The sequence below is a fragment of the Oncorhynchus keta genome, unplaced genomic scaffold, assembly GCF_023373465.1.
Source record: "Oncorhynchus keta strain PuntledgeMale-10-30-2019 unplaced genomic scaffold, Oket_V2 Un_contig_2869_pilon_pilon, whole genome shotgun sequence".
Taxonomy (NCBI): Eukaryota; Metazoa; Chordata; class Actinopteri; order Salmoniformes; family Salmonidae; genus Oncorhynchus; species Oncorhynchus keta.
In genome coordinates this window covers 26,806-42,902 of record NW_026286174.1, presented here as the reverse complement: position 1 = coordinate 42,902, position 16,097 = coordinate 26,806, and the positions used below count along the sequence as shown (strand labels likewise).

The following is a 16,097-nucleotide window of genomic DNA, read 5'->3' as shown; positions in this document are numbered from 1 at the left end:
CAGAGAGACAGAGAGACAGAGAGACAGAGAGACAGAGAGACAGAGAGACAGAGAGACAGAGAGACAGAGAGACAGAGAGACAGAGAGGCAGAGAGACAGAGAGACAGAGAGACAGAGAGGCAGAGAGACAGAGAGACAGAGAGACAGAGAGGCAGAGAGACAGAGAGACAGAGAGACAGAGAGGCAGAGAGACAGAGAGACAGAGAGGCAGAGAGACAGAGAGACAGAGAGACAGAGAGACAGAGAGACAGAGAGACAGAGAGACAGAGAGGCAGAGAGACAGAGAGACAGAGAGACAGAGAGGCAGAGAACCAATAACACAGCTAATGGCAGGCTAAACACAGGAACCAATGACAAAGCTAATGGCAGGCTAAATACAGGAACCAATCACAAAGCTAATGGCAGGCTAAATACAGGAACCAATAACAAAGCTAATGGCAGGCTAAATACAGGAACCAATAACAAAGCTAATGGCAGGCTAAATACAGGAACCAATAACAAAGCTAATGGCAGGCTAAATACAGGAACCAATAACAAAGCTAATGGCAGGCTAAATACAGGAACCAATAACACAGCTAATGGCAGGCTAAATACAGGAACCAATAACAAAGCTAATGGCAGGCTAAATACAGGAACCAATAACAAAGCTAATGGCAGGCTAAATACAGGAACCAATGACAAAGCTAATGGCAGGCTAAATACAGGAACCAATCACAAAGCTAATGGCAGGCTAAGAGCGTCATTCATCATTCTAAAGAGATGTGACAGAGTGAGTCCTGCTTTCTCCTGGCTCACTGACCTGAGAGAAAGAAGAGAGGAGAAGAGGAGAGAGGAGAAGAGGAGAGAGAGAACAGAAGGAAAGATAGAGATGCCCCCCTCTCAATTCAATTCAATTCAAGGGCTCTTCTTCTCTCTGCTCCAAGGGGTCGACATTCTCATCATCCCAGACCAGATGGGGCTCTAAAGTTCCTGGTCTGTCTCCCAAATGGCAAATGTACCCTAATCCCTATGTCGTGCACTACTTTAGACCAGAGCCCTATGGCACCCTATTCCCTATATGTAGTGCACTACTTTGACCAGAACCCTATGGCACCCTATGCCCTATGTAGTGCACTACTTTAGACCAGAGCCCTATGACACCCTATTCCCTACATAGTACACTACTATAGGCCAGAGCCCTATTCCCTATGTAGTGCAGTACTTTTGACCAGGAACCTTTAGGGTGTCATTTGGGACACTGGTCTCTGGTGCTCCTGGGACTTCTAGCTGTAAATAAGGAGGGAGGACTGTAGACGTTTGAGATCAGGCCCTATTCAAATAGTGCACTACTACAGACACACCCTATTCATATAGTGCACACAGACAGAGCCCTATTCACACACCCTACCCTACATAGTGCACTACACAGAGCCCTATTCCACACACACACACCAGAGCCCATTCCCACACACACACACTATAGACCAGAGCCCTATTCCCATATAGTACACTACTTTAGACCAGAGCCCTGTTCCCTATATAGTGGACACAGACCAGAACCCATTCCCATGTGGTAGTACACTACTTTTGCTGTGGGGGAGGAGTTATTCCCTAAAGGACAGCAGAGCGTCGTACTGCAGACAGAGGTATTTTGTTTTGCTGTGTGGACCAGAGTTATTCCCTAGAAGTACAGGACAGCAGAGCCCTATTCCTATATGACATGTGGTAGCTTTTGTTTTGCTGTGTGGGGAGGGCCCTATTTATGGGAGCAACTAGGACCAGAGCCCTATTCCTGCATGACATGTGGAGCCCTTTCCCTTTTGCTGTGTGGAGAGGGAGTTATTCCCTAGAAAGTACAGCAGACGTTGTCCTGCAGACAGAGGGATTTGAGGGATCGTTGTGCCCTATTCCCTGGGGGAGTGGACTACTATGGGACCAGAGCCCTATTCCTGCATGACATGTGGAGCCCTATTCCCTATATAGTTTTGCTTTGGAGACCAGAGCCCCATTCCCTATGGGAGAACTTTAGACCAGAGCCCTATTCCCATGACTATGTGGTAGAACCCTATTCCCTATTTGCTACTATAGACCAGAGCCCTATTCCCTATATAGGCACTACTTTCGACAGAGCCCTATTCCTGCATAGTGCACTACTATAGACCAAAGCCCTTGGCACCCTTTTGCTGTGTAGGGCAGTACTGGGAGACCAGGAACCTTTAGGGTGTCATTTGGGACACTGGTCTCTAGTGCTCCTGGGACTTTAGCTGTAAATAAGGAGGGAGGACTGGACGTTTGAGGACAGAAAGGACAGCAGACACACACACCTGCACACACACACACACACACACACACACTGTGTGGGGACACACACACACACACACAACACACACAAAGGAGATGACATGTAGAGAGTCCTGCATGACATGTGGTAGCTTTTGTTTTGCTGTGTGGGGAGGGGAGTTATGGGAGAAAGGACAGCAGAGCGTCGTCCTGCATGGTGGAGGGATTTGATCCGGGATCCACTACATATGCTGCTCTGGAATGGATTGGGCTAGACTAGGGCTGGGGATAGACTAGGGCTGGGGATAGACTAGGGCTGGGGATAGACTAGGGCTGGGGATAGACTAGGGCTGGGGATAGACTAGGGCTGGGGATAGACTAGGGCTGGGGATAGACTAGGGCTGGGGATAGACTAGGGCTGGGGATAGACTAGGGCTAGACTAGGGATAGACTAGGGCTGGGGATAGACTAGGGCTGGGGATAGACTAGGGCTGGGGATAGACTAGGGGGGATAGACTAGGGCTGGGGATAGACTAGGGCTGGGGATAGACTAGGGCTGGGGATAGACTAGGGCTGGGGATAGACTAGGGCTGGGGATAGACTAGGGCTGGGGATAGACTAGGGCTGGGGATAGACTAGGGCTGGGGCTAGACTAGGGCTGGGGCTAGACTAGGGCTGGGGCTAGACTAGGGCTGGGGATAGACTAGGGCTGGGGATAGACTAGGGCTGGGGCTAGACTAGGGCTGGGGCTAGACTAGGGCTGGGGATAGACTAGGGCTGGGGATAGACTAGGGCTGGGGATAGACTAGGGCTGGGGATAGACTAGGGCTGGGGATAGACTAGGGCTGGGGATAGACTAGGGCTGGGGATAGACTAGGGCTGGGGATAGACTAGGGCTGGGGATAGACTAGGGCTGGGGATAGACTAGGGCTGGGGATAGACTAGGGATAGACTAGGGCTGGGGATAGACTAGGGCTGGGGATAGACTAGGGCTGGGGTTAGACTAGGGCTGGGGATAGACTAGGGCTGGGGCTAGACTAGGGCTGGGGCTAGACTAGGGCTGGGGCTAGACTAGGGCTAGACTAGGGCTGGGGAGACTAGGGATAGACTAGGGATAGACTAGGGCTAGGGTTAGACTAGGGATAGACTAGGGCTGGGGTTAGACTAGGGCTGGGGCTAGACTAGGGCTAGACTAGGGATAGACTAGGGCTGGGGCTTGACTAGGGCTGGGGATAGACTAGGGCTAGACTAGGGCTGGGGCTAGACTAGGGCTAGACTAGGGCTGGGGATAGACTAGGGCTAGACTAGGGCTGGGGCTAGACTAGGGCTGCTGGGCTGGAATGGATTGGGCTAGACTAGGGCTGGGGCTAGACTAGGGCTGGGGATAGACTAGTGCTGGGGAGACTAGGGCTGGGGCTAGACTAGGGCTAGGGTTTAGGAGTGGGGCTAGACTAGGGCTGGGGTATAGGAGTGGGGCTAGACTAGGGCTAGACTAGGGCTGGGGCTAGACTAGGGCTGGGGATAGACTAGGGCTGGGTTATAGGAGTGGGGCTAGATTAGGGCTAGACTAGGGCTAGACTAGGGCTGGGGTACAGGACTGGGGCTAGACTAGGGCTAGACTAGGGCTGGGGCTAGACTAGGGCTAGACTAGGGCTAGACTAGGGCTGGGGTATAGGAGTGGGGCTAGACTAGGGCTGGGGCTAGACTAGGGCTGGGGCTAGACTAGGGCTGGGGTATAGGAGTGGGGCTAGACTAGGGCTGGGGTACAGGACTGGGGCTAGACTAGGGCTGGGGTATAGGAGTGGGGCTAGACTAGGGCTGGGGATAGACTAGGGCTGGGGTATAGGAGTGGGGTATAGGGGTGGGGCTAGACTAGGGCTGGGGTATAGGAGTGGGGCTAGACTAGGGCTGGGTTATAGGAGTGGGGCTAGACTATGGCTGGGGTATAAGGGTGGGGCTAGACGAGGGCTGGGGTATAGGAGTTGGGCTAGACTAGGGCTGGGGATAGACTAGGGCTGGGGTATATGAGTGGGGCTAGACTAAGGCTGGGGTATTGGAGTGGGGCTAGACTAGGTCTGGGGTGTAGGAGTGGGGCTTGACTAGGGCTGGGGTATAGGAGTGGGGCTAGACTAGGGCTGGGTTACAGGAGTGGGGCTAGACTAGGGCTAGGGATAGACTATGGCTGGGATATAGGAGTGGGGCGAGACTAGGGCTGGGGTATAGGAGTGGGGCTAGACTAGGGCTGGGGTGTAGGAGTGGGGCTAGATTAGGTCTGGGGTATAGGAGTCAGGCTAGACTAGGGCTGGGGTATAGGAGTGGGGCTAGACTAGTGCTGGGGTATAGGAGTGGGGCAAGACTAGGGCTGGGGCTAGACTAGGGCTGGGTTACAGGAGTGGGGCTAGACTAGGGCTGGGGATAGACTATGGCTGGGATATAGGAGTGGGGCGAGACTAGGGCTGGGGTATAGGAGTGGGGCTAGACTAGGGCTGGGGTGTAGGAGTGGGGCTAGATTAGGTCTGGGGTATAGGAGTCGGGCTAGACTAGGGCTGGGTTATCGGAGTGGGGCTAGACTAGGGCTGAGGTATAGAAGTGGGGCTAGACTAGGGCTGGGGATAGACTAGGGCTGGGGTATAGGAGTGGGGCTATCCTAGGGCTGTGGAGCTGGGGTATAGGGCTGGGGCTAGCCTAGGGCTTTGTGGAGCAGGGTATAGGGGTGGGCCTTTCCTAGGGCTGTGGAGCTGGGGTATAGGGGTGGGGCTAGCCTAGGGCTTTGTGGAGCAGGGTATAGGGGTGGGCCTTTCCTAGGGCTGTGGAGCAGGGTATAGGGGTGGGGCTAGCCTAGGGCTTTGTGGAGCAGGGTATAGGGGTGGGGCTATCCTAGGGCTTTGTGGAGCAGGGTATAGGGGTGGGGCTAGCCTAGGGCTGTGTGGGGCTGGGGTATAGGGGTGGGGCTATCCTGGGGCTTGGGCATAGGGCTGGGGATATATTCTAGGGCTGTGTGGGGCTGGCATTTGGGCTGGGGCTATCCTAGGGCTGTTTGGGGCTGGGGTATAGGGCTGGGGCTATCCTAGGGCTGGGCCTGATATAGGGCTGGGGTTGATACAGGGCTGGGATAATACAGGGCTTTGATGATACAGGGCTGGGGATGATACAGGGATGGGATGATACAGGGCTTTGATGATACAGGGCTGGGGTTGATACAGGGCTGGGTATGATACAGGGCTGGGATAATACAGGGCTTTGATGATACAGGGCTGGGGATGATACAGGGATGGGGATGATACAGGGCTGGGATAATACAGGGCTTTGATGATACAGGGCTGGGGATGATACAGGGATGGGGATGATACAGGGCTGGGATAATACAGGGCTTTGATGATACAGGGCTGGGGTTGATACAGGGCTGGGGATGATACAGGGCTGGGCCTGATATAGGGATGGGATGATACAGGGATGGGGATGATATAGGGATGGGATGATACAGGGATGGGATGATATAGGGCTGGGATGATACAGGGATGGGATGATACAGGGATGGGGATGATACAGGGCTGGGCCTGATATAGGGATGGGATGATATAGGGATGGGGATGATACAGGGCTGGGATGATACAGGGATGGGATGATATAGGGATGGGGATGATACAGGGCTGATGATACAGGGATGGGGATGATATAGGGCTGGGCCTGATATAGGGCTAGGGATGATACAGGGCTGGGATGATACAGGGATGGCGATGATATAGGGCTGGGATGATACAGGGCTGGTGCCTTCCACTGTTGCGTCGTCTGCAACCTTAATGATGGTATTGGAGTCGTGCCTGGCCGTGCAGCCATGAGTGAACAGGGAGTACAGGGGGGGACTGAGTACGCACCCCTGAGGGGCCCCCGTGTTGAGGATCAGCGTGGCAGATGTGTTGTTACCTACCCTCACCACCTGGGGGCGGCCCTTCAGGAAGTCCAGGATCCAGTTGCAGAGGGAGGTGTTTAGTCCCAGGGTCCTTAGCTTAGTGATGAGCTTTGAGGGCACTATGGTTTTGAACACTGAACTATAGTCACTGAACAGCATTCTCACATTGGTGTTATTTTTGTCCAGGTGGGAAAGGGCAGTGTGGAGTGCGACTGAGATTGTGACATCTGTGGATCTGTTGGGGCAGTATGTGAATTGAAGTGGGTCTAGGGTTTCTGGGATGACGGTGTTGATGTGAGCCATGACCAGCCTTTCAAAGCACTTCATGGCTACAGACGTGAGTGCTGCGGGCGGTAGTCACTTAGGCAGGTTACCTTCGCTTTCTTGGGCACAAGGGACTATGGTGGTCAGCTTGAAACATGTAGATATTACAACACTACAAACTGGGAATGCACAACTCGTCGGTCCTTGTCACGGATAAGCTATTGCAGCAGACGACCACAAACAGTATCTGTGTGAAATATATAGTGTCTGGTCATCTATCTGATAATAATCAGTCATCTCTCTCTCTCTCTCTCTCTCTCTCTCTCTCTCTCTCTCTCTCTCTCTCTCTCTCCTCTCTCTCTCTCCTCTCTCTCTCTCTCTCTCTCTCTCTCTCTCTCTCTCTCTCTCTCTCTCTCTCTCTCTCTCTCTCTCTCTCTCTCTCTCTCTCGTCCTAACAGAGGCAGCCCAGAATCCCCACATCAGGACAGCCAAGAAGGATCGTCTCGACCTGGACAGACAGACAATCATGTATTCTCCTACAGCAGTATTGGACCAGGACATACAGGCAGACAACGCATCTGACCCAACCACCACCCTTCTGATCAGGACAGACAGACGGCCAAGGATCTGACCCAACCACCACCCTTCTGATCAGGACAGACAGACGACCAAGGATCTGACCCAACCACCACCCTTCTGATCAGGACAGACAGACGACCAAGGATCTGACCCAACCACCACCCTTCTGATCAGGACAGACAGACGACCAAGGATCTGACCCAACCACCACCCTTCTGATCAGGACAGACAGACGACCAAGGATCTGACCCAACCACCACCCTTCTGATCAGGACAGACAGACGACCAAGGATCTGACCCAACCACCACCCTTCTGATCAGGACAGACGACCAAGGATCTGACCCAACCACCACCCTTCTGATCAGGACAGACAGACGACCAAGGATCTGACCCAACCACCACCCTTCTGATCAGGACAGACGACCAAGGATCTGACCCAACCACCACCCTTCTGATCAGGACAGACAGACGACCAAGGATCTGACCCAACCACCACCCTTCTGATCAGGACAGACGACCAAGGATCTGACCCAACCACCACCCTTCTGATCAGGACAGACAGACGACCAAGGATCTGACCCAACCACCACCCTTCTGGAAACCTGTGCCTTCCACCAACTCCATCACATCCATTTAACTTTTGTTTTCTGATTGTTGTTATTTTAGGGTGGAGCTCTGCAGCTGGATGCATCTCCAGTACTGTCCTGCCCCCTATTGGTCAACTGGATACTTCTCCCGTACTGTCCTGCCCCCTATTGGTCAACTGGATACTTCTCCTGTATTGTCCTGCCCCCTGGTGGTCAACTGGATACTTGTCCCGTACTGTCCTGCCCCCTGGCTGTCAACTGGATACTTGTCCCGTACTGTCCTGCCCCCTAGTGGACAACTGGATACTTCTCCCGTACTGTCCTGCCCCCTGGTGGTCAACAGGATACTTCTCCCGTACTGTCCTGCCCCCTAGTGGACAACTGGATGCATCTCCGGTACTGTCCTGCCCCCTAGTGGTCAACTGGATACTTGTCCCGTACTGTCCTGCCCCCTAGTGGACAACTGGATACTTCTCCCGTACTGTCCTGCCCCCTATTGGTCAACTGGATACTTCTCCCGTACTGTCCTGCCCCCTATTGGTCAACTGGATACTTCTCCTGTACTGTCCTGCCCCCTGGTGGTCAACTGGATACTTGTCCCGTACTGTCCTGCCCCCTGGTGGACAACTGGATACTTCTCCCGTACTGTCCTGCCCCCTGGTGGTCAACTGGATACTTCTCCCGTACTGTCCTGCCCCCTGGTGGTCAACTGGATACTTCTCCGGTACTGTCCTGCCCCCTGGTGGTCAACTGGATACTTCTCCCATACTGTCCTGCCCCCTAGTGGTCAACTGGATACTTCTCCGGTACTGTCCTGCCCCCTAGTGGTCAACTGGATGCATCTCCCGTACTGTCCTGCCCCCTAGTGGTCAACTGGATGCATCTCCCGTACTGTCCTGCCCCCTAGTGGACAACTGGATACTTCTCCCGTACTGTCCTGCCCCCTAGTGGACAACTGGATACTTCTCCCGTACTGTCCTGCCCCCTAGTGGACAACTGGATACTTCTCCCGTACTGTCCTGCCCCCTATCGGTCAACTGGATACTTCTCCCATACTGTCCTGCCCCCTAGTGGACAACTGGATACTTCTCCCGTACTGTCCTGCCCCCTGGTGGACAACTGGATACTTCTCCCGTACTGTCCTGCCCCCTGGTGGACAACTGGATACTTCTCCCATACTGTCCTGCCCCCTAGTGGTCAACTGGATACTTCTCCCGTACTGTCCTGCCCCCGAGTGGTCAACTGGATACTTGTCCCGTACTGTCCTGCCCCCTAGTGTTCACCTGGATACTTCTCCCATACTGTCCTGCCCCCTGGTGGTCAACTGGATACTTCTCCCATACTGTCCTGCCCCCTGGTGGTCAACTGGATACTTCTCCCATACTGTCCTGCCCCCTAGTGTTCACCTGGATACTTCTCCCATACTGTCCTGCCCCCTGGTCAACTGGATACTTCTCCCATACTGTCCTGCCCCCTGGTCAACTGGATGCATCTCCCATACTGTCCTGCCCCCTGGTGGACAACGGACACCACCCACTAACAGTGGGTTGCTTCTCCCGTACTGTCCTGCCCCCTGGTGGACAACGGACACCACCCACTAACAGTGGGTTGCTTCTCCCGTACTGCCCCCTGGTGGACAACGGACACCACCCACTAACAGTGGGATACTTCTCCCGTGGTGGACAACGGACAAACACCACCCACTAACAGTTTGTTGCTTCTCCCGTACTGCCCCCTGGTGGACAACGGACAACACCCACTAACAGTGGGTTGCTTCTCCCGTACTGCCCCCTGGTGGACAACGGACACCACCCACTAACAGTGGGTTGCTTCTCCCGTACTGCCCCCTGGTGAACAACGGACACCACCCACTAACAGTGGGTTGCTTCTCCCGTACTGCCCCCTGGTGGACAACGGACACCACCCACTAACAGTGGGATACTTCTCCCGTACTGCCCCCTGTTGGACAACGGACACCACCCACTAACAGTGGTTTCTTCTCCCGTACTGCCCCCTGGTGGACAACGGACACCACCCACTAACAGTGGTTTCTTCTCCCGTACTGCCCCCTGGTGGACAACGGACACCACCCACTAACAGTGGTTTCTTCTCCCGTACTGCCCCCTGGTGGACAACGGACACCACCCACTAACAGTGGGATGCTTCATATCGGCAGGAGGATTCCCGATATGTTCAATACTAGTCCGTCATACTAATGTTGTGTAAAGTCACGTGGGAGTAGAACATTTAGTATATTTTTGTAATGCATTTTTTTTTTCCTGATTTATATTTTTCTAAAATGATCATGTGATCCAATGGAACTGTGTTCAAATGCAACTGCAATACAAAAGACAACTATGACTGGTGTAAAAATCAGGGCCAAAAGTTATAGTCTATCTCAGATATATATGTCCAGTCAAGGGGTGCTAGACCATACTGTCGGGTCAGGAACACACCCATCTCCCTGACAGGAAATGTCCCTGACAGGAAATGTCCCTGACAGGAAATCTCCCTGACAGGAAATGTCCCTGACAAGAAATGTCCCTGACAGGAAATACTTTTGTCATGTCTTTCCACCTTCTGGTAATTTCCCCTAAAAAAAGAGATGGTTGATCTGTTTGTTTCTACGTCAGGGAGGATTTAAATATGAAGGAGTAATTTAGCCATTCTCTACGTCAGGGAGGATTTAAATATGAAGGAGTAATTTAGCCATTCTCTACGTCAGGGAGGATTTAAATATGAAGGAGTAATTTAGCCATTCTCTACGTCAGGGGGATTTAAATATGAAGGAGTAATTTAGCCATTCTCTACGACAGAGGGGATTTAAATATGAAGGAGTAATTTAGCCATTCTCTACGTCAGAGGGGATTTAAATATGAAGGAGTAATTTAGCCATTCTCTACGTCAGGGGGGATTTAAATATGAAGGAGTAATTTAGCCATTCTCTACGTCAGGGGGGATTTAAATATGAAGGAGTAATTTAGCCATTCTCTACGTCAGGGAGGATTTAAATATGAAGGAGTAATTTAGCCATTCTCTATGTCAGGGGGGATTTAAATATGAAGGAGTAATTTAGCCATTCTCTACGACAGGGGGGATTTAAATATGAAGGAGTAATTTAGCCATTCTCTATGTCAGGGGGGATTTAAATATGAAGGAGTAATTTAGTAATTTAGTAATTTCTACCTTCCTGTGGCCTGTTCTTCTTGCAAAGCATCAAGTAATCCTGTACGCATTCCTGCATAACAAGGCATTATGTGGTGTGTGTGTGTGTGTGTGTGTGTGTGTGTGTGTGTGTGTGTGTGTGTGTGTGTGTGTGTGTGTGTGTGTGTGTGTGTGTGTGTGTGGTGTGTGTGTGTGTGTGTGTGTGTGTGTGTGTGTGTGTGTGTGTGTGTTCTGAATACAGGTGTACAGGTAGACTGACCCTGTTTCTGCAGTGTTGCGTTGTGACACATGTCATATCATTTAAACTGCTATGTGTGTGACTGGGCCTGATGCTACCCTCGTGAGCAGACTGGGCCTGATGCTATCCTCGTGCAGACTGGGCCTGATGCTCTCTGGGCCTGATGCATACAGACCCTGTACAGCCAGACTGATGCTAAATCGTAGACGCAGACTGGGCCTGACCCTCGTACAGCGCAGACTGGGCCTGATGCTATCCTCGTACAGCGCAGACTGGGCCTGATGCTACCTCGTACAGCGCAGACTGGGCCCGATGCTACCCTCGTACAGTGGGCCCGATGCTACCCTCGTACAGCGCAGACTGGGCCTGATGCTATCCTCGCACAGCGCAGACTGGGCCTGATGCTACCCTGTACAGCGCAGACTGGGCCTGATGCTACCCTCGTACAGCGCAGACTGGGCCTGATGCTACCCTCAGCGCAGACTGGGCCTGATGCTACCCTCGTACAGCGCAGACTGGGCCTGATGCTACCCTTTAAACTGCGCAGACTGGGCCTGATGCTGTCGTACAGCGCAGACTGGGCCTGATGCTACCCTCGTACAGCAGCAGACTGGCGCCTGGGCCCGATGCTACCCTCGTACAGCGCAGACTGGGCCTGATGCTACCCTCGTACAGCGCAGACTGGGCCTGATGCTACCCTCGTACAGAGCAGACTGGGCCTGATGCTACCCTCGTACAGCGCAGACTGGGCCTGATGCTACCCTCGTACAGCGCAGACTGGGCCTGATGCAGCGCAGACTGGGCCCGATGCCCTCGTACAGCGCAGACTGGGCCTGATGCTACCCTCGTACAGCGCAGACTGGGCCCGATGCTACCCTCGTACAGCGCAGACTGGGCCTGATGCTACCCTCGTACAGCGCAGACTGGGCCTGATGCTACCCTCGTACAGCGCAGACTGGGCCTGATGCTATCCTCGTACAGCGCAGACTGGGCCTGATGCTACCCTACAGCGCAGACTGGGCCTGATGCAGAGCAGACTGGGCCTGATGCTACCTCGTACAGCGCAGACTGGGCCTGATGCTACCTCGTACAGCGCAGACTGGGCCTGATGCTACCCTCGTACAGCGCAGACTGGGCCTGATGCTACCCTCGTACAGCGCAGACTGGGCCTGATGCTACCCTCGTACAGCGCAGACTGGGCCTGATGCTACCCTCGTACAGCGCAGACTGGGCCTGATGCTACCCTCGTACAGCGCAGACTGGGCCTGATGCTACCCTCGTACAGCGCAGACTGGGCCTGATGCTATGTACAGCGCAGACTGGGCCTGATGCCCCTCGTACAGCGCAGACTGGGCCTGATGCTACCTCGTACAGCGCAGACTGGGCCTGATGATGCTATCCTCGTACAGCGCAGACTGGGCCTGATGCTAGACAGCGCAGACTGGGCCTGATGCTATCCTCGTACAGCGCAGACTGGGCCTGATGCTATCCTCGTACAGAGCAGACTGGGCCTGATGCTATCCTCGTACAGCGCAGACTGGGCCTGATGCTACCCTCGTACAGCGCAGACTGGGCCTGATGCTACCTCGTACAGCGCAGACTGGGCCTGATGCTACCCTCGTACAGCGCAGACTGGGCCTGATGCTATCCTCGTACAGCGCAGACTGGGCCTGATGCTACCCTCGTACAGCGCAGACTGGGCCTGATGCTACCCTCGTACAGCGCAGACTGGGCCTGATGCTATCCTCGTACAGCGCAGACTGGGCCTGATGCTACCCTCGTACAGCGCAGACTGGGCCTGATGCTATCCTCGTACAGCGCAGACTGGGCCTGATGCTACCCTCGTACAGCGCAGACTGGGCCTGATGCTATCCTCGTACAGCGCAGACTGGGCCTGATGCTATCCTCGTACAGCGCAGACTGGGCCTGATGCTACCCTCGTACAGCGCAGACTGGGCCTGATGCTACCCTCGTACAGAGCAGACTGGGCCTGATGCTATCCTCGTACAGCGCAGACTGGGCCTGATGCTATCCTCGTACAGCGCAGACTGGGCCTGATGCTATCCTCGTACAGAGCAGACTGGGCCTGATGCTACCCTCGTACAGCGCAGACTGGGCCTGACGCTATCCTCGTACAGAGCAGACTGGGCCTGATGCTATCCTCGTACAGAGCAGACTGGGCCTGATGCTATCCAGACTTATTCCTTAGAGATGTAATCCCACCGATGCCCTTAAATTAGCAATCCATAGTCCGTATCAGCCAGCCGTCCTGTCCCAATCCGTTAGTAGAGTATTAATCCAGCTTTCCTGTCCCAATCCGTTAGTATTCAGCCAGCCGCCCTGTCCCAATCCGTTAGTATTCAGCCAGCTGTCTTGTCCCAATCCGTTAGTATTCAGCCAGCCGTCCTGTCCCAATCCGTTAGTATTCAGCCAGCCATCCTGTCCCAATCCGTTAGTATTCTGCCAGCCATCCTGTCCCAATCCGTATAGCCATCCTATTCTGCCCAGCCATCCTGTCCTGTCCCAATCCATTACTTATCCTGTCCCAATTAGTATTCCAGCCAGTCCCATCCTGTAGTATTCTGCCAATCCTGTCCCAATAGTATTCAGCCATCCTGCCCATCTAGGTCCCAATCCTGTCCCAATCCGTTAGTATTCAGCCAGCCATCCTGTCCCAATCCGTTAGTAGAGTATTCTGCCAGCCATCCTGTCCCAATCCGTTAGTATTCAGCCAGCCATCCTGTCCCAATCCGTTAGTACTCAGCCAGCCATCCTGTCCCAATCCGTTAGTACTCAGCCAGCCATCCTGTCCCAATCCGTTAGTACTCAGCCAGCCATCCTGTCCCAATCCGTTAGTACTCAGCCAGCCATCCTGTCCCAATCCGTTAGTACTCAGCCAGCCGTCCTGTCCCAATCCGTTAGTACTCAGCCCATCTCTCTGTGTGTCTGTGAGAGTGCATTAACGTTATGTCTGTGTGTGTAGAGGCCTCCATCACCATACATTCCTAAAGGCACCCTATTCCCCACCGTAGTGCACTACTAAAAGTAGTGTACACTGGGATTTACTTTGACCAATAGGGCTCCGGTAAAAAGCAGTGCACTATATAGGGGATAGGGTGCCATTTGGGACCCTGGTTTGATCTCCATCCATCCAGTACCTTTTTGTTGAAATGTTCCTCCTAAAACAAAGCTGCCAAATGGGTTTGAAGCCGAAAGTTGTGTTTCTCTGTATGTTGCACTGGTTTAAAGTGTTTCAGGTTAAACCTCGTTCCCTTTAAAATGTTACACTATGTTTTCATTGGAAAATGATCATTTGTTCAATTGTTGATATCTTCAGAAGATCGTAAGAGGAATAAACTGAAAACAAGATGTGCTTGTTTTGTTTTTGTTTGAATGCTGCTACATGGACATTGGCCTTTTCTCATTTGGGAAAAAAGTCTGTCACCCCCCTCCCTTCCGCCCCTCCTCCATCCCATCCCCTCTGTCCTGTCCTCTCTCTGTCCCCTCTCCTCTGTCCTGTCCTCTCTCCGTCCCCTCTCCTCTGTCCTGTCCTCTCTCTGTCCCCTCTCCCCACGTCCCCTCTCCTCTGTCCTGTCCTCTCCCCCGTCACCTCTCCTCTGTCCTGTCCTCTCTCCCTTGTCCTCTCCCCCCCTCTCATCTGTCCACCCCTCTCCTCTTGACGAGGAAGCACAAGTGTATCCTACTGCAGAAGAGTTGTGATGTCTGCCACATCCTCTTTGAACCAGCTGTTGTATTGTCAGAGGAGAAAAGCATGTCAACATTTAAATAATATATATATTCTACTTACTCTTTAATCTAGAACATTTCTTTCACGACTGACTTAATCTGTTTGGATCAATTTACCCATTTATTTCTGGATCCTCCCCTGTAAACATCACGTGGATCCTCCCCTGTAAACATCACGTGGATCCTCCCCTGTAAACATCCTCCCCTGTAAACATCACGTGGATCCTCCCCTGTAAACATCACGTGGCTCCTCCCCTGTAAACATCACGTGGCTCCTCCCCTGTAAACATCACGTGGCTCCTCCCCTGTAAACATCACGTGGCTCCTCCCCTGTAAACATCACGTGGATCCTCCCCTGTAAACATCATGTGGCTCCTCCCCTGTAAACATCACGTGGCTCCTCCCCTGTAAACATCATGTGGCTCCTCCCCTGTAAACATCACGTGGCTCCTCCCCTGTAAACATCACGTGGATCCTCCCCTGTAAACATCACGTGGATCCTCCCCTGTAAACATCCTCCCCTGTAAACATCACGTGGCTCCTCCCCTGTAAACATCACGTGGATCCTCCCCTGTAAACATCACGTGGCTCCTCCCCTGTAAACATCATGTGGATCCTCCCCTGTAAACATCACGTGGATCCTCCCCTGTAAACATCACGTGGATGCTCCCCTGTAAACATCCTCCCCTGTAAACATCACGTGGATCCTCCCCTGTAAACATCACGTGGATCCTCCCCTGTAAACATCACGTGGATCCTCCCCTGTAAACATCACGTGGATCCTCCCCTGTAAACATCACGTGGATCCTCCCCTGTAAACATCACGTGGATCCTCCCCTGTAAACATCCTCCCCTGTAAACATCATGTGGATCCTCCCCTGTAAACATCACGTGGATCCTCCCCTGAAAACATCATGTGGATCCTCCCCTGTAAACATCACGTGGATCCTCCCCTGTAAACATCACGTGGATCCTCCCCTGTAAACATCCTCCCCTGTAAACGTCACGTGGATCCTCCCCTGTAAACGTCATGTGGATCCTCCCCTGTAAACATCACGTGGATCCTCCCCTGTAAACATCATGTGGCTCCTCCCCTGCAAACATCACGTGGATCCTCCCCTGTAAACGTCATGTGGATCCTCCCCTGTAAACATCCTCCCCTGTAAACATCATGTGGATCCTCCCCTGTAAACATCACGTGGATCCTCCCCTGTAAACGTCACATGGATCCTCCCCTGTAAACATCACGTGGATCCTCCCCTGTAAACGTCACGTGGATCCTCCCCTGAAAACATCACGTGGATCCTCCCCTGAAAACATCACGTGGATCCTCCCCTGTAAACATCA

General features: G+C 53.1%; 1 protein-coding gene and 1 long non-coding RNA gene across 17 annotated transcripts in view; one reads left to right on the top strand and one right to left on the bottom strand.

The window, feature by feature from the left end:
- Window positions 1-7,039, top strand: part of LOC127923179 (potassium voltage-gated channel subfamily A member 2) — a 107,563-nt gene extending 100,524 nt beyond the window's left edge. For all 6 annotated transcript variants that reach the window (XM_052507125.1, XM_052507122.1, XM_052507123.1 and 3 more), the window contains one exon: window positions 6,892-7,039. The gene's annotated coding sequence lies outside the window, so the exon portion shown is untranslated. The remainder of the gene's footprint in view (window positions 1-6,891) is intronic.
- A 4,188-nt stretch (window positions 7,040-11,227) lies between these two features.
- LOC127923180 (uncharacterized) lies at window positions 11,228-13,483 on the bottom strand. Of its 11 annotated transcripts, none has more exons than XR_008113566.1 (4): window positions 12,589-13,483; window positions 12,088-12,279; window positions 11,637-11,765; window positions 11,228-11,291 (listed from the first exon to the last, which is right to left on the bottom strand). It is a non-coding gene; the product is annotated as an uncharacterized LOC127923180 (long non-coding RNA). The 11 variants fall into 11 exon arrangements; XR_008113567.1 differs by having other exon boundaries at window positions 11,229-11,291; window positions 11,669-11,765; XR_008113565.1 differs by lacking the exon at window positions 11,637-11,765 and adding an exon at window positions 11,847-12,007 and having other exon boundaries at window positions 11,232-11,291.
- Window positions 13,484-16,097: the final 2,614 nt, after the last annotated feature.